The 19,097-nt window shown below is 35.3% G+C and overlaps 1 protein-coding gene and 1 long non-coding RNA gene across 2 annotated transcripts in view; one reads left to right on the top strand and one right to left on the bottom strand.

Moving 5' to 3' along the window:
- LOC101895809 (potassium channel subfamily T member 2) overlaps positions 1–19,097 on the bottom strand; it is a 241,293-nt gene that overhangs the window by 194,039 nt on the left and 28,157 nt on the right. The window lies entirely within an intron of this gene.
- Positions 16,474–17,138, top strand: LOC109613294 (uncharacterized). The gene is made up of 2 exons (XR_002194904.2): positions 16,474–16,706; positions 16,907–17,138. It is a non-coding gene; the product is annotated as an uncharacterized LOC109613294 (long non-coding RNA).

Genomic DNA, 19,097 nt, shown 5'->3' with positions numbered 1-19,097 from the left:
GACCGTATCAAATGATATATACCCTCTGTAGCCATATGGCTGAGGGTATAATTACATGTTTTCCCTCTCGAAAGTATTAAAATATTTCCATTAAAGCCAGACCCTTTGAAGACCCCTTTTTAAGGAATTTTAAAACACCTTTTATGACCATATCTCAAGTCTCCTTTGTAGAAATAAAAGTATTTATAAAAATGTTTCTTCTTTTGAACAGCTACAGCTCTTACGTCTATAAAACACTACTTTTAGATCTTCTGCATGTAGAATTGTTTTCAGAAGTCTTATATCAATGAAAGGATTTTTAAGGGTACTTCGAATAAGTAAGTTCTCTGAAAAGTCTTCAATATTTAGAGATCCTCTCAAAACATTCTTAGACGACCCCTATTGAATATCTTCCAAAGTTCATCTATATCTAAAAAGCCTCTCGAAGATCTTATATTTTTAGAAAAACGCCCACTGACCTGATTTTAATTAAAAACATCGAAAAAATTTCGGTCCGTAGAAGACCACATTGAGGTCGTATACCTTATGAAGAATTCTGTCCTCTATTTGAGGCTTTTGAGAGTACATACAGGGTGGGATGAAAAAATTGCAACCAACTTCAGACTGCTGTCATTTCTAAGCCACTTGTCCGACAGCTGGTAAAATTATTCCAGTGAGAGCTCTTTATATTTTTTACAAGCGTACAAAAAAATTTAGGTGAGAATTTTCAGGAAAAAAAAGTTATTCGTGATGGCCTCCAGAATTCAAGCGTGATAGTGTGATTTCTCTATATTTGGTCGGAAAACCACAAGTGGCTTTCGTTAGAGCACTCCAGCATTTAAATGTGAATAAATCTTTTATGTATCGTACCACAGCTCGTTGCCGTGATACTGGTAGCGTAGCCAGACGTCAAGGTAGTGGACGGAAGATAACAGCGACATCAGCAGAAATGCTTCGAAAAGTAAAGAAGCGACTTGATCGAAATCAGCTCGGCCGAAAATAGCTCGTGAGCTGAACATATCGCAATATTCCACTCCGCAAATATTGAAAAATGAGCTCGGGGTAAAGCCATTGAAATTCCAAAAAGTGCAAGAACTTACACCGCAACATAAAGAAAATAGACTCAAAAGAGCTAAAGAGTTGCTTCGCTTGGCCGAAAGTGTTGAACTGCCGAATTTGGTTTTCTTGGTTTTCGTTGTCCTGCAGTTTGTTTGTTGGCAAGCAAACAAAATGATCGTATTTACTTGCCAAAGAGGTCAGCTGAAAATATATACTTTTAGTTGGCCACCAGAACTCAAGCACCGGTCATGGTGATGGTGTAGGCCACCATAACAGCCGATGATCGTTCCCCGCTCGTATTAATCGACCGTGGCATCAGAATAAATGCTGAATATTATAGCGAAAATATTCTGCCTTGGACACGCAAACTTTTTGGCCGCAGACCTTGGACATTCCAACAGGACTCAGCGCCCGCATCATCGGACTCAGCACGCGTCACTCAAGAATGGTTACAAAATAAAATTCCTCGCTTCATTTCCTGCGCACAATGGCCACCAAAATCTCCGGATACCAATCCGTTGGACTATTGTGTCCGGAGTATTTTGGAAATCAAGGTTGACACTAAAAAATACCAAAGTGTCGATCACCTCAGGCAAGCGTTCCGCCGGGAATGGGCCAAAATACCGCAGAGCAACATTCGGGCAGAGTGTGACTGTTTCATTGGCCGTTTGAAGGCCATAATTCATGCCAAAGGTGACCAATTCAAACAAATCTAAACTTATTCTAAAATTTGATGCTATTTCCGACATTTTTGCTATCATTCAATATTAAAAAAAAAAAAAAAAAATAAAAATTATGGTGTTTGACTTTGTTGTAGTTTTTTTTGTACCTTACCCAGTATTAGAAAAAATTGGAAAAAATGTTCGATTTTCTTTACATTTTGCACAATCCATAATATTGATAAGTCTTAGATAAAGTATATTACTTCTGGTACCACAGGCAGATCTTCCAAAAATATTCAAATATGTCATACAAAGTGTCGCTTAAACGTGTCAGATTTTATATTATATCGACTACTTTGATTTTGTCCAAATCTGGCACGTTATGTCTTATATCTGACTTATATCTGATAGAAAAATAACAATATTGGCCAATTCCTTCGGAATCCCCACCATAAAGGCTTAACATTTTTAATTATCTTAATAGATGTCATAATCGATTTTAATGAACGGACAATATCTGAGGTTATCACCTGTCGGCAAATCGCAATAAGTTCGAAATAAATACTACTTTCCACAGATCGGGCCTTGTAAGCCATCATCCCCACCAAATATGCCTGATGAGCCGCTTAATCAACGGCGAAACGCGTCGCATAGTGGTGAGTGTGTGATAGTGTCTATCTGACTTTCCTTTTCACTGCAAATTTCAGATCATTAAGCTCGGCTCGAAAGAGAAACATACACAAAAACCAACTAATATTTTTACCTTCTTTATTTCACTGGCAATTGGAGTTGTGTCAATCTAATTCATAGTCCGGTACACCAGTTCCTAAACGTATGAGTGATTTCATAAATTTTATATGACTCATACCCAGAGTTATCATACAAACAACCGTTGTCCACTGAACTAAATAGGGAACTAGTTCGTTCAACGGAACTAGATTGGTCCAACTCTACTGGTAATACAAAGAGTATGTGGAGCCATTACTGGCAATGTTGAAAATGACACATACGGTTACAAACCTTTTTGCTGGAGGCACATGCTCGTGACAGGAGTGTGTGCAAAGGCACTCAAACCAAGAAAATTTAAAATTCACCATTTTCATTGAATACATTTTGAAACGGATACTGAAAATAGTATTTCGAGGAATTTCCGCATTTAACCGCAAATTAAACAATAATATTAAGTTTCGCGTGTGATTCTAAAGAAAATGCGTTGCCAACATGTAACAGAACTCGGAAAACTTCTTGCTCTTGGTTTTCTATGTGCTGGTGTGTGTGTGCGTAAGTAAAACTGCCTCTAGGGTAAGAAAACTTCTTAGTGGATGCCAATAAAACTTTTTGGTGTGTCTGTTTTCCGTTTAACCATCGAAAAGTAATTATAAAAATTGTATTTACATATGAGTCAATTCTGCGTACCCTGTCGCAAAATTTCCGAGTGATGCTGCAGATAATGGAAATTAAAGATATTCCACACTGAAATATTCATTGGTATTTTTATACCCTCCATCATAGTATGGAGGGTATATTACGTTTGTCATTCCGTTTGTAACACCTCGAAATATACATATCAGGCCCCACAAAGTATATATATTCCTGATCAACATAAAATTCTAGCTCGATTTAGCGATGTCCGTCCGTCTGTCCGTCTATGGAAATCACTCTAGCTTCGGAACGGAATGAAGTAGGTTGATAAAATTTAAGTCAAATGTTTGTTATGTCTGCAGCCGTCATATAAGGGTACCTCCCGATATTTGGTATTTTGATGATTTTAGCGACAATATTCACCGGAATTGTTTCAAATTTGGTATTTGAAGTTCGTAAGGGATATAACAGCCTATGACAGAAAATTGTCTGTGCATGTCCATGTCTTCGTATAGCCCCCATATAACGGCACCTTCCGATATTCGGTATTTTGATGATTTTAGCTACATTATTCGGTACTTGCAGTTGGTAATGGATACTATAGCCTATGACAGGAAATTGTCTTCGCTGGTCCATGTCTTCGTATAGCCCTCATATAACGATACCTCCCGATATTCAGTATTTTTATGACTTTAGCGACATTATTCGGTATTTGAAGTTTGTAATGGATACTACAGCCTATGTCAGAAAAGTTGGCTTATGGCAAAAGACGCGTATGCGGGTCCACGTCGTCGTATAGACCCTAATATACAGCTACATTCGGTATTTTTAAGATTTTAACAGAAATTTAAAATTGCCAAATTCGATCCAAATGGCGGAGGGTATTCAAAGTTTGTCTTGGCCGAACTTACAGCTTTTTTACTTGTTTTTATACCCTACACCACAAGGTGGTCAGGGTATTATGTCTATGTGCATTTGTTTGTAACAGCAAAAGGAAACGAGATAGACCCGTAGTTCCTTTTGATGATCTGCATAGAATCACATTCTGAGTCAATTTATGCATGTCCGTCCGTCCGTTTGTCCGTCCGTCTATCCGTCCGTCCGTCCGTCCGTCTGTCCATGTATTTTTGTAAACAAAGTACAGTTCGCATTTATTTCCCTATCCAGATGAAATTTTGCACAAATTATTTGTTTGGCCCAAGGACGAACCCTATTGAAATTGGAGATAATCGGTCAAAATTTAGATATAGCTCCCATATATATCTTTGCCCGATTTGCTTTTTAATGTGCACCAAACGTGTAATATCAGTCCGAATAGTATGGAATTTTGTTCGTACGATAAGATTGGACCTCAAAATGAGTATGCCAAATTTGATCCAAATCGGTTCAGATATAACTATAGCCCCCATATATACTGTTCATCCGATTTGTTATTTTTGTCCTTCGCAACCGCAATATGCACTCTGTAACAACAATATTTGGGGAAATTTATCAAATACAGCTCAGAAATACATTTGCTAAATTTTATAGAGATCGGTTCAGATTTGGATATAGCTCCCATATATAACTTCGTCCGATTTACCTTGGATTGTGCACCGAAATGGTTGAAATTTGGCACTTATGACCGAATTGAGTCTAGAAGCTAGTATGTCAAATTTGGTGAAGATCGGTTAAGATATAGCTATAGCTCCCATATATACTGTTCATCGGATTTGTCATATTTGTTACCCACAGCCGTAATATGCACTCCGTAACAACGATATTCAGGGAAATATATCAAATACAGCTCAGAAATATCTTTGACAAATTTTATCGCGATCGGTTCCGATTTCGATATAGGTCCCATATATATTTTTATCCGATTTCAAATTAATTGTGCACCAAATGGGCAATACAAGTCCGAATTTAAAAGATACAAATGCTTCGGCATATTTAGTTCTTTGAACTTTAAATTATAACTATAATCATAGCGTGTATGATTGAATTCTCCCAAAAAACTTTTAATTGTTATGAGCAGCTGTACTAAATTAGCAAAGTTGTGTAGGGTATCATAAAGTCGGCCCCGCCCGACATTAAGACTTTCTTTACTGTTTTTTTTTTTTTTATTTTACACTTACATGATACTTCAGTAAGCACTGCCCGCAACAAAATGGACATTCAAGAGCTGTGGAATGCCCAATCACATTGACCTCGATATGACCATTCGTATTCGTATAGATTCGTATTCGAATTTTATTATTAACTATTCGTTTAATTTAATTTAAAGAGAAACGTCAATGAATGAGCTGCAGATCTCGATGGAAGTTAATCGGATATTAATTGAATATTCTTTGGAACTGTAGCTACATTTAAATTGCATTGTGTAGTCATGTCGATTCCTTAATGGCCATTGTTCATGACATCAAGTCCTTGGAACAAACACATAATGCGTGATTTATTTAAACATTAGTTAATAATTTGTGTAACATTGCATGTTGAAAGGATTTGTTAATGGGTAATAGGGTGGGTCGGTACTGCTGAGGCAAATATCTTACACAAAAATTAAAAGGGAGCTTATGAGGATTTTAGGCTCATTCGGAAGTTCTGGTCTTGAATGTATTTTCCCTCACCGTTATTGATTATTTTTTTAGTTTTGAAAATTATTTCATTTTCAAAATCATTTTATGCCGGACCCTCTTCCATAGCACAATTCGATTATGTTTACCTCGGTATATTGTAAATATTGAACATAAACACGATTAGACAAAATAACAATTGTGTTAACTTTTCTATCATTACAAATTAAACCCAACACACACACATACACATTCCAACGCTGATGGTCAATTGATATACAAACTAGTATGTATGTACATACCAGTGTAGGTGATGTTATTTGTGTGCCAAGCAAATCAATTTCCAGTTTGTAAACCTAGAGAATACCAAAAGGATAATCATGTGAACAGATTGTGGTCATATGTTATCCTAAAATGTGTTTGTATGTGTGAGTGAGTGCGTGTGTGTTTGTTCCATAACATAACTTCATAAATGTGTGGCATGCAAAAATGATATTCGACCGTAGCATGCCACAGGATTGTATATCTCATTTCCCCCAGAGTAATTACGAAATATATATGGACATGTATATGTATGAATTTAAGAGTAGATCCAATATTTTATAGATTTTAAGGAAAGAGGCTGCAAATAAGTGACTAATCAAATTAGTGTATTTTTTATTGAATTAATTTTTTTGGGACCCGCGAGATTTGTAAGTATACAGTTTTTCAATAATAACACTGTGCAACACAAAATAAAAAAATGCACGATAAATTTGGCAGATTATGAAAATAGAAGGAACTTGGAAAACTTTAAAACTATTTCGTTGAAAATTTTAAATTAAACCAGTTTTATGGCTAGGAAGGCTTGGACCTGCATACACAATTTTTTGTCATAGGCTGTAGAACCCATAGCAATTCCGGTCTGTAATGTATATAATACCATAAAAGTACCGTATATTGTGAGTTGCCGTTATATAGGGATTATACGAAAACATGGACTCATATCGGTCCCATTTACAAACTTAACTTGCCTACTGGCAAAATACATATCTATGCAGAATTTTAGGCTTCCATTGCAATTCGTTCGAAAGATAGCGCGATTGAAACAGACAAACAATCCACTTAAAATTTTATGCTGAACAAGAATATATATACTTTGTTGGGTCTGACAAGAGTATTTCGAGAAATTACAAACAGAATGACAAAGTTCATATATCTTTCGTAGTATGCACGAGGGTATGATATAGAAGATTCGTATATCGGTGTCTTGAAAGTTTATATCGCAAAGTGACATAAGTAGAGGGGGCAAAACTTTTTTTGAAATTTTCGGAATAAGATTTCTAGAAATCCTTGTATCATACAAAATTTCAGTTGGATAATAATGCAAAAACCCTAATAATAACAAAAATCGAGGGGTCTCTTTATAAAGGGGCTGCACAAAAACGTGGAGGGTATATAATATACGTGCCTAGTCGAAATAACGGTTTTAGACCCTAGGTCTCTTTGGACCAAATCCGTTTCATGAAATTTGGAGTCGATCTAGCGATGTCGGGTGCAAAAATGAAAAATATCGGCCTACTCCTTCTGGTAAAGGGTCAAAATTCTGAATAATTATAAATCCTATAAAATGTGAAATAACAGCACGTTTACATATAAATGGGTTAACCCACTGGATTTGGATTAAAATTGTCATATCCATTACTTATACTTCAAATAAATCCTCTTGAAGTAGGTTAACCCTGCAAAAAGTTCTAACGTAAACATAGCATAAGAGTCCGATTATTCTAATATTTCTCACTTCCCAATATTTCTACCAATACAAACCTGGTATGGAGACAAAATATATTGGACAACTCCTTCTGGAACCTCCCCCAAAAAATTATCAATATTTGGAATAGATTTAACTCTTATAAAATGTTAAGGAAGAGTCTTCAAATTTCACACATGGAAATATTTTCGTTAAACAAGATCTGGGATATATCGATAATTGGATATATCGGCTAACTCCTTTTGGTAATTCCCACACCACAGATCAAGAGAATTTGGATAGTCATGGAGCTCTTAAAATGAGAATTTTACACATCCCAATATTTTTACTACAACAATATCTGGCGTAAAGATTGAATATTTAGGACCACTCCTTCCGTAACCTCCCCCACCAAAGTTCAACATTTTGAATAATTCATTTCATCTCTCAACCAGAGATCTCGTTCCCACTCCTTCTTGTACCTCTGCCATAGAGGGTCAACTCATAACGCTAGGCTGAGGGTATATCCCTCTCAATATGGCGGTCCTCGAAAAATATAAAAATCTCACAATTGCGGTCTTAATTTCCGTTACAACTTCTAGGGTATACTGGTAATCGAAATCTATATTGGGTAAATAGTCGTTGATACGAAGTTTCGTTGTGACTTTATTGGGAATCCAATTCAATATTTAATATATTAGCCGCTTTTGCTAAATAATATTAAAGTATAACCCTTTTATACCCTTACCACTAATGGGGAGTATATAAAAACTGTCATTTTGCTTCGAAATATTCATCTAAGATCATTTAGATTGACGATTTTGCTAGGTCCCTATTTCAGCGGACATCCCAATTGAGACCACACGATTTTCAGTAGAGAATTTAAATTTGGACTTTTAAATATTCCAGCAATTCCAATTTTCGGCCGATGAGCTGTAATATAACATTTAGAGATCTTAATACGTAGAACTTCTGCCAAAAATTTTCAAAGTATATCCACTTTGAATATCCAGGCAAAAGCATAATTCTCTCCACGCCCACCATCAGAACCATTGAAAAGTAATGAGTAAAAAATCAGAGTAAACAAATGGGAGAACATGAAAGTGCGACTCTCTGTCCTCTCATATCTCGGTATCTTTGGATTTGAAGTGTTTAAAATTATTTAGACTCGTTTTCCAACAATTTTAAGAGCATGTGACCCTACGTCCATTGTTTGCATTACCTCATAATATTCTGAATTCTCAATTTTTCAACCCCACTTTTTTAACAAAATTTGCTGTCATCTGGTTATGGAAAATATGTTGAACATTTTTGAAAAAAAGGATAGGTTAAAATGGACCAAAAACCAAACCTCAAGGATTTCAGTGTTAATAAATTTGTTCTCCATGTTTTTAGTCTTCCACGTCATTTATTTCAACCTTAAATATTTTTGAGAGATTCTTTTATTCATTTTCATTCAGGAAGAGATTAAATGTTTTGGTTAATTACCCAAACCTATGGTTTTATTATTAATAAAGGCCAACCAATTTATTCTCTTTATTGAAATTAATTTTTGTTTGAAGGGTGTTGCGGACGAAAATGGTAATGATTATGATGATGAATAACACCAGGTGGCGAGAAACAAACACCAAAATAGGCTTAACATCAAATTGGGCAATTAGCGTTAACTCCTTTTTGAGATTTAGATTTATTTTTTTGAAAAAACGTCGATTTTATTCTAAATGAGTTCAAAGCATTGCCATTTGCGCGAGCAATTGGATATAATAACATTTATTTTCGATCATTTTTATTCAAGTTGAGTTATCCTACTTAGAGGATTAAATTTAATTAGCAGTCCATCATTATTTGCTTTTCCTGCTTTCTTAGAAGGCTTGTTGCGTTCCAAAGATATATTTGCCAAAAAATAAACAATTTTGTATTAATTGATAGTCATAAGACCTGCCGTTCCTCCTTTCATGCCATGATAGTGTTAGCTTCCAAACGAATATCTAAACATTCATAAATTATTAAGACGAAGAAGTGGAAAATATTCTCCATTTTTTGAAAAAAAAAAAAAAACTTTATACAGTTGCTTCTCCAACCATCATCATCATCATAATGTTGCCCTTAACAAAACGACAGAGGAAAAGAAAACAAACAAAAACTACAACAACTGTTTGCCAAACCCGTGGGCGTTCTCAACAGATTAGGAAGAAGTTTTTGTTCGACAAGCTGTTGTTACGCCCGGAAAAGTGATTTAACTTGACAGAATTTGTCGAGCCTTGTGGGGGAGAATTATGAGAACTAATGAGGGGAGTGGCAGGGTGGTGCCGGTGATGCCTGGTAACCCAACCACACTGGTAAGTGGTAGCAAACATTTGCTCTTCTTAGTTTATTATTTATTAGTTATTTAGTCTCATAATCGCATTAGTTTAATTTAATATTTTTTTCCGGGTTCATTGTAATCAGGATTTATGCATTATTGGTTTCCTCCTTTTTATATAAGATGAACTTATTTTGTTCTTCATAAAAATCTAGGTATTTATACTTCCAGAAAACATTCAATGAATCAACTTTAAGTTTAGCCCAATCGAGTCCATAATTTGACATGTGAAAGATGAAACTACTTCATATTGTTGGGTCTCGATATGGCTTCAATCATCATTAATCACCATGGGAAAAATCTTGAAAATCTCAGCTACTAGATGAATTTTGTGGTCCTTGGTCATTTATTAGGAAACCATATATGGGTTATATGTGTGTGAATAAATAACACACTTAATTTTTTTTTTTTTTTTTTGTTGACTGATTTGTAAGAAGTATCAACTTTATCGGGAAGTTGAATCTTGTTCCTATAAAATCCGAAATTCTCCAGAATTAGATTATACATACAAGATGAAATGAAAAAAACTGCAACCAACTTCAGACTGCTGTCATTTCTAAGCCACTCGTCCGACAGAAGTTAAAATTATTCCAGTGACTGCTCATTTTATGCTTACAAGCGTGCAAAAGCATTTTGGTGAGAATTTTTCAGAAAAAAAGTTATTCTTGATGGCAGAATTCAAGCGTGATAGTGTGATTTCTTTATATTTGGTTAAAAAGCCACAAGTGGCTATTGTTAGAGCACTCCAGCATTTAAATGTGAATAAATATTATGTGTCTTGTACCATCGCCCATCGTTCGTTACCGTGATACTGGTAGTGTAGCCCGACGTCAAGAAAGTGGAAGGAAGAAAACATCAACATCAGCAGAAATGGTTCAAAAAGTAAAGAAGTGACTTGATCAAAACCCGCGTCGCAGTGGCCGAAAAATGGCTTGTAAGCTGAACATATCGCAATATTTCATTCGGCAAATATTGAAAAATTAAATTCCAAAAAGTGCAAGAACTTACACCGCAAGAGAAAGAAAATAGACTCAAAAGAGCTAAAGGATTGCTTCGCTTGGCCGAAAGTGGTGTACTGCCGATTTTGTTTTCTTTTCCGATGAGAAAACATTCGTTGTCCAGCAGTTTGTAAACAAACAAAATGATCGTGTTTGCTTATCAAAGAGGTAAGCTAAAAATGTGCACCTTCGGATGGCCAGTTGGCCACCAGAACTCAAGCGCCAGCCATGGTGATGGTGTGGGCCGCCATAACAGCCGATGATCGCTCTTCGCTCGTATTAATTGGCATCAGAATAAATGCCGAATATTATCGCGAAAATATTCTAGAAGGTGTATTAAAGCCTTAGGCACGCAAACATTTTGGCCGCGGACCTTGCATATTCCAATGGGACAAAACACCATCGCACTTAGCACGCGCCATCCACGAATGGTTACAAAATGAGGTTCCTCGCTTCATTTTCAACGCACAATGGCCCCCAAAAATCTCCGGCTCCTAATCCGTTGGACTATTGTGTCTGGAGTATTTTGGAAAGCAAACTTGGCACTAAAAAATACGAAAGTGTTGAACACCTCAAGCAAGCGCTTCGCTGGGAATGGACCAAAATAGCGCAGAGCAACATTCGGGTAGCGTGTGACGGTTTCATTTGCCGTTTGAAGGCCATAATTCGTGCAAGGTGAACAATTCGAACAAATCTACACTTATTCTAAGATTTTTTGCTATTTCCGACATTTTTTGCTTTCATTCAATAAAATTTAAAATTCAATGAAAATTAAAAAAAAAAATGTAAAAATTATGGGGTTTGACATTGTTGTAGATTTTTTATCTCATCCTGTATATTTCGACGTTGTTTTTTTTTTTTTTTTCAAATTTTGAACAATGCTTTAAATTTCTAAAACAAATCTTGATTTTATTTTTTTAACAACACTTCATATGTTGGCTAAAGAAAACAGAACGGCCTTGCATTTCTTAATTTAATACAAATGATACAAACATAAACACTTGTTTTGTGTTTGAAAGAAGTATTGGACATGTAACATATAACTTATTTTTTTTTTTGAAATGTCTAAAAAATAAAACATTGAAGATAGACAAATTTATGTGTCAATAAAATGTTTTTATGTGTCACTTTAAATTGCCCCAGAAATGACATTTGTAATTGCTTATCTTAAGAAATAGAAAATAAATTTGAAATCGAAAGCATTTGGAAAAAATGTTTAAATATAAATTGCTGCAAACATATATAGGGGATATTTGAAAATGGGATTTGAAAAATAAATAAAATTGCATTAAAAGGCTAAAAGAAACAAGAGAATAGTTCGACAGGACTGAACTTTTAAATTCCTTCATCATTTGAAAGGGGTTTCCAAAAATTCTACAGAAACATATTAAAAAGTATCAGTCGGTATTACTGGCGGATGTATACCCTCACCGTATGGATTGCGTTATGTAAGAGATCCCAAAGTAGGGTGTCAATATTGTTCATTTAATCCGAAAAACTCCATACCCACATCAGATCTCTGGTTGAGAGAAATGTTTAAATATACCAAGTTTCAAAATAATCGCTGACATGTTTCGCAAGTTAGGAGGGATCATGGTCCAATGATATCAAGGTAGGGCTATGATACCATATGATTTTAATTTTTTTTATTTTCTTGGCTTAATATTTAATTTTTATTTGTTTATGTATGTGTTTTCTTTTCAATAACAAAAGAATTTTCAGAAAATATTCAAATTCGGGTGTTTTCAAAATGTTTATTTCAACGTATGCATCGACAAAATCTAGAATTTTTGTTGCGAAATAATCCTTTAGAAATATATAGTACATGATTTTGAAAAAAAGTGTTGACCTTTCATTCAGTTATCGCGTTTTTCAATTATTTATTCAAAATAAATGCAACAAGTTGTTTGATTTTTAGTTGTTTTGACACTAATTCTGACATTACAAGCCAAACAGGTAGACCTCTATACTTGGAATTTTTTCAAAGTTGACCTACCTTCTCTTCATTGTACCATGCATGGTACAATAAATTCAAGGTAGGGCAGAACTACCATATGATTTAAATTTTTTTTATTTTCCTGGCTTAATATGTCAACTTCATTTGTTTATGTGTGCATATTCTTTTCAATAATAAAAAAATTGTTCAGGAAATATTCAAATTCGGGTGTTTTCAAAATGCTTATTGCAACATATGCATCGACAAAGTCTAAAGTTTATGTCGCGAAATAAACCATAAGAGATATATAGAACATGATTTTGAAAAGATATGTTGACCTTTCATTCAGTTTTCGCGGTTTTCAATTATTTGTTCAAAATTAATGCAATAATTCTGACATTACAAGCCAAACAGGTAGACCTCTATACTTGCAATTTTTTCAAAGTTGACCTACCTTCTCTTCATTGTACCATGGTACCATGCAACTGCCTACAGGAAAATGCTTTAATACTTTAATTCTGCTTAGTATTTTTTCAACTTTTCAGTTACTACAAAAAGAAATATGGCAGCTTCTCAACAACCCGGCACCCTGGAAAAAAACTAGCATTCATGCAAATAAGAAATATCTCCATTAGAAAAAATGATATTTGAAGCTGCCTATTTCTCGCCCCTCACTTTGGAAATATTCCACCCAGTGTTTACCTTCAATCATCCGATAACAACAATATTTGATTGACATTTTTTTCACAAAAGAAAGAAAAAAAGAAAAGAAACTGGAGGTATCATAAAAAAGTGGAGTATCTTGGCAACGGCAGTGAATGTATCAATGTTGTGTATGTGTGGTATCTCTGTGTGTGGAGGGTATCTACAGTGATTTTCAGTATAAATTGCAAATAAAAGGTCATAAAAATTCCCATTTTAACTTGTATTTATATTTGTTGCTTTTGATATTCACAGCAATTGAGGTCATCTCACATAATTATGCTGATTAAAAAGTTAACTTGGGCGCCAAATTAAATGGAAATTTTATTATAGAAATCTAATTGGATTTAGCAAATGGCAACCATTTATTAATTAGACAATAATAAAAAGGTAGTATTTCGAGTACTGGGCATAATATAGGAAAGTTTATTTTAATAGCAAAATCCAGGATGATATGAAAAAAAAAAAACTGCAACCAAATTCAGACTGCTGTCATTTCTAAGCCACTAGTCCGACAGCTGTTAAAATTATTCCAGTGACAGCTCATTATATTGTTTACAAGCGTACAAAAGCATTTTGGTGAGAATTTTCCAGAAAAAAAGTTATTCGTGATGGAATTCAAGCGTGATGGTGTGATTTCTTTATATTTGGCTGGAAAACCACAAGTGGCACTCCAACATTTAAATGCGAATAAATCTTTTGTGTCGTGTACCAACGCTCGTTACTCGGTAGCGTAGCCCGACGTCAAGGAAGTGGACGAAGAAAACAGCAACATCAGCAGAAATGCTTCGAAAAGTAAAGAAGCGACTTGATCGAAACCTGCGTCGCAGCGGCCTCATGAGCTGAACATATCGCAATATTCCATTCGGCAAATATTGAAAAATGAGCTCGGGGTAAAGCCATTGAAATTCCCAAAAGAGCAAGATCTTACACCGCAACAGAAAGAAAATAGGCTCAAGAGAGATAAAGAGTTGCTTCGCCTGGTCGAAAATGGTGAACTGCCGAATTTGGTTTTCTCCGATGAGAAAACATTCGTTGTCCAGCAGTTTGTAAACAAAAAAGAAAATGATTGCCAAAGAGGTCAGCTGAAAATGTGCACCTTCGGTTGGCCACCAGAACTCAAGCGGCCGGCCATGGTGATGTTGTGGCCCGCCATAACAGTCGATAGTCGCTCTCTGCTCGTATTAATCGATCGAAATTATTCTGAAGGGTGTATTAAAGCCTTGGGCACGCAAACATTTTGGCCGCAGACCTTGGACATTTCAACTCAGCACGCGCCACCCAAGAATGGTTACAAAATGAAGTTCCTCGCTTCATTTCTAGCGCAGAATGGAAAAATTCCGTTGGGCTATGGACGGTTGGCTAGCAGAACTAAAGTGCCGGCCATGGTGATGGTGTGGGCCGCCATAACAGCCGTTGGCCGCTCTTATTTTAATCGTCCGTGGCATCAGAATAAATGCCGAATATTATAGCGAAAATATTCCTGAGGATGTATTAAAGACTTGGGCACGAAAACATTTTGGCCGCAGATCTTTGCCATTCCAACAGGACTCAGCACCATCGAACTCTGCACGCGCCACCCAAGAATGGTTACAAAATGAGGTTCCTCGCTTCATTTCCAGCGCACAATGGCCACCAAAATCTCCAATCCAGATACCAATCCGTTGGACTATCGTGTCTGGAGTATTTTAGAAAGCAAGGTTGGCCCCAAAAAAATACCAAAGTGTCGATCACCTCAACCAAGCGCTTCGCCGAGAATGGGCTAAAATATCGCAGAGCAACATTCGGGCAGCGTGTGACGGTTTCATTGACAGTTTCAAGGCCATAATTCGTGCCAAAGGTGACCAATTCGAACAAATTCGAAGCTTTTAAAAATATTTCATATTCAGAGGATTTCGTCTATGTATGGAGGAGATTTGGATAGTCCTCTTTGTTTGGAAGAGCCTCTGCAGATCTTCTTTCTATGGGAAATCTTTTGTAGTATAGACGAGCTTTTGAAGGTCTTATATGTATAGAAAGGCCTTCGAAGGTCTTCAATGTATAGAAGGTCTTATGGGTATAGAAGAGATTCTGAAGATCTTCTGTGCATAGAAAAGCTTCTGAAGGTTTCTGTGTATAGAAGAGCTTTTGAAGGTTTTGCATGTTTAGAAGACCTTTTGAAGGACTTCCATGTTTGGAAGAGTTTCTGAAGGTCTTTTGTGTTTGGAAGAGTTTTTGAAGGTCTTCCATGCAAAAAGGAGCTTCTGAAGGTCTTCTAAGTATAGAAGAGCTTCTGAAGGTCATAAATGTATAGAAGAGCTTCTGAAGGTCATCTATATATAGAAACGCGAACAAATCTAAACTTATTCTAAAATTTGATGCTATTTCCGACATTTTTTGCTTTTATTCAATAAAATTAAAAAAAAAAAAAAATGGAAAAATTATGGCGTTTGATTTTGTTGCAATTGTTTTTCATTTCACCCTGAATAGACACTTTGTGGGGTCTAAAATGCCAGTTTCAAGGAGTAACTAATGGAATGATAAACTTTATATACCCTCTATTGCATGGTGGGGACAGAGACGTACAAAGAAATGCATTTATAAAGAATTTCTGAAAAAAAAAAAAAATATTTTCTGGATGAAAAAATTTGCGAAAACTTGCCATTTTGGAGGGCCTGGACACCTCTGTCTTTACCCTATGTTTTTCCCTGGACGGACGATTTAAATTATGTGTTGTGTTTGTTAGGAAACTCTGGAAGATCTTTAATTCCTACAGTTTCAATTTCGTCTTTCTACAAAATTTCCGGAGTTGGTTCAGGCCCCAGAAGTGATTCTATCTCTAGAAAGCTGCTGAACGAAACTTCTATAAAATGACTTCTAAGTATAGCAGTTCTTTGAAGGATCTCCCGCTACAGCAATAGACGGTCTCAAGAAGAATAATGACCTTTTAAAAATGTTTTTGTTTTGTGAGGTTTTGTAAAATCTGTGGAAGAGTTATTGAACGAAAAAAATCAGATTTGTTTGCTTAAAAAAACTTTGCCATCCTGTCATGTGTTTGGCTTCGAGTCCTCGATGTTGAACCTCAAACGTCTGCACATGTCAAATCTCTCACCCTCATCACATAAATATTTCAAAAAAATCACACACATGTCTGTCTACCTTGTCTATTGTGTCAGAGACCTTCTTTGGCATGTGTGTGTCTCTTTGTTTTTCTCTCTCATAATCGGCATAAATCAAAAAATATATCTGGCGATAAACAAAAAACATATTTTTCCACATATTTTCCCCATAAAAACTTAACAAGACCAATTATTATCTAACGAAAGCAACACGACCAACCGATGATGGACCTAACTCTGGGCAACATCTTCTATTGTTTTCTGGTAAGTTTTTTTTTTACAGGAGCAAATTTCCAACTTAATATTCAATGAATAATGAATGCAGATGAATATTGATATTCGTTTTTGTTGGTTTTTTTTTCTGTCTCTATTTTTCATGTGCCAATTTTTGCCATTCAGGACGCAAAGATTGGCCCAACAGCTTCCAATTGAATAATAAATTAACATGAAATTTTCATTTGCAGACTGTTGCCATATTGGCATTGTTTTTGCTGTTGATTGTCTATTTGGTCAAGAGATTTCGGCATTGATGGAGATACATAGATACACAGAAAGATGCTAGCAAATGCAAATAGACGGCGATGATATCCTATCCACAGAATTTCAGTAAGAACATATTTTTATAAGCTAATTTTTATTACACATTCGACGAACGAGCGACAAAAGCAAACCAAAGTTTGCGACAAAAAATCCCCATCTGCTTTGTTTTATTATTCTTTGTCTAGACAAAGTTTGTGTTGGATTTATCCCAGCCCCAAAAATTTGGTGGATAGGCTCAAGGTTAATGAATTTGTAAATTTTAATGGAAATAGGATATTCTCATCATCAACTGTTTAAATTTGAAATTAACATAATTTTCAAGATATAAATTTTAAAAAATTTAAAATTTATATTTATTTATACATATAAAATTTATATTTATTTATATATATAAAATTTATATTTTATTTTGTCCCTAGAAAATATGTAGAAGAACTTATATGCATTGAAAAGGTCCTTTACATATGGAAACCTTCTGAAAGATCTCCTAGATATAAAGGACTTCTTGTAGATCGTTATTAAAACACCTTTAACGGTCTTCTTTGCGCAAGAGAACTTTTGATCAATGGTCAATGCTTAGAAAAGCTTTTTGAAGTCGTCTACAAAAAATCACAACTTTTTATATAAATAAGCTTGTGGAGGTCTTTTACGTATGAAAAACCTTCTGATGATATCCTATGTCTAGAAGAGCTTCTGTAGGTCGTCTATAATTAAAAGACCATATCAGAACTTTATATGAATTTAAAAGCTTCCGAAGGTCTTCTATGCACAACTGAGCTTTCTGCAGTTTTAAATTTATATAATAATTTTTGTGGTATTTTCTGAAAAAATTAGCTTTTGTGTTTCAAATATCTTTTGAAGGTCTTCTATGCATGGAAGGACCTTCGAAGGTATTAAGTGTGCGAGCTTTTAAAAATATTTCATATTGAGAGGACTTCTTCTATGTATGGAGAAGCTTTGGAAGGTCCTCGTTGTTTAGAAGAGCTTCTGCAGATCTTCTTTCTATAGGAAATCTTTTGATAGTATAGACGAGCTTTTGAAGGTCTTATATGTATAGAAAAACCTTCGAAGGTCTTCAATGTATAGAAGGTCTTATGGGTATCGAAGAGATTCTGAATGTATATAGAAGAGCTTCTGAAGGTATTCTGTGCATAGAATAGCTTCCGAAGGTTTCTGTGTATAGAAGAGCTTTTAAAGGTCTTATATGTTTGGAAGAGTTTCTTAAGGTCTTCTATGTATAGGAGAGCCTTTTGAAAGCCTTTTATGTATAGAGCTTCTGAAGGTCTTATATGTATAGGAATGCTTTTGAAGATCCTTTATGTATGGAAGATCTTCTGAAGGTTTTCTATGTAAAGAAGAGCTTCTGAAGGTATTCTATGTAGAGAAGAGTTTTTGGGAAAAAAATCTTTCAAAATCCACGCTCGAAAAATCTTCAAAAAATCCACGCCTTTGGACCTTGGATAAGTTTAAAAAATTTACGCTCGGAAAAATCTTTAAAAATTTACGCTCGGAAAAATCTTTAAAAATTTACGCTCGGAAAAATCTTCAAAAAATCCACGCCATTGGACCTTGGAGGAGTAAAATAAAAATCCACGCCTTTGGACCTTGGATAAGTTTCTGAAAAATCTTTTAAAATCCACGCTCGGAAAAATCTTCAAAAAATCCACGCCTTTGGACCTTGGAGGAGTAAAATAAAAATCCACTCCTTTGGACCTTGGATAAGTTTCGGAAAAATCTTTAAAAATCCACGCAAGGAAAAATCTTCAAAAAATCCACGCCTTTGGACCTTGGATTTGTCTCGGAAAAATCTTTAAAAAATCCACGTATTTTGACCTTGGAGGAGTCAAGTAAAAATTCACATCTTTAGACCTTGGAGGAGTCAAGTAAAAATTCACATCTTTAGACCTTGGAGGAGTCAAGTAAAAATTCACATCTTTAGACCTTGGAGGAGTCAAGTAAAAATCCACGCCTTTGGACCTTGGAGAAGTCCCGAAAAAAATCTTTAAAAAATCCACGCCTTTGGACCTTGGAGGAGTCTGGAAAAAATCTTTAAAAAATCCACGACTTTGGCTTTGTGGGAGTCTAGAAAAAATCTTTAAAAACTTGCGCCTATGG

This window comes from Musca domestica, unplaced genomic scaffold (genome assembly GCF_030504385.1).
Source record: "Musca domestica strain aabys unplaced genomic scaffold, Musca_domestica.polishedcontigs.V.1.1 8, whole genome shotgun sequence".
Classification (NCBI taxonomy): Eukaryota; Metazoa; Arthropoda; class Insecta; order Diptera; family Muscidae; genus Musca; species Musca domestica.
This window is presented reverse-complemented; position numbering and strand designations above follow the sequence as displayed.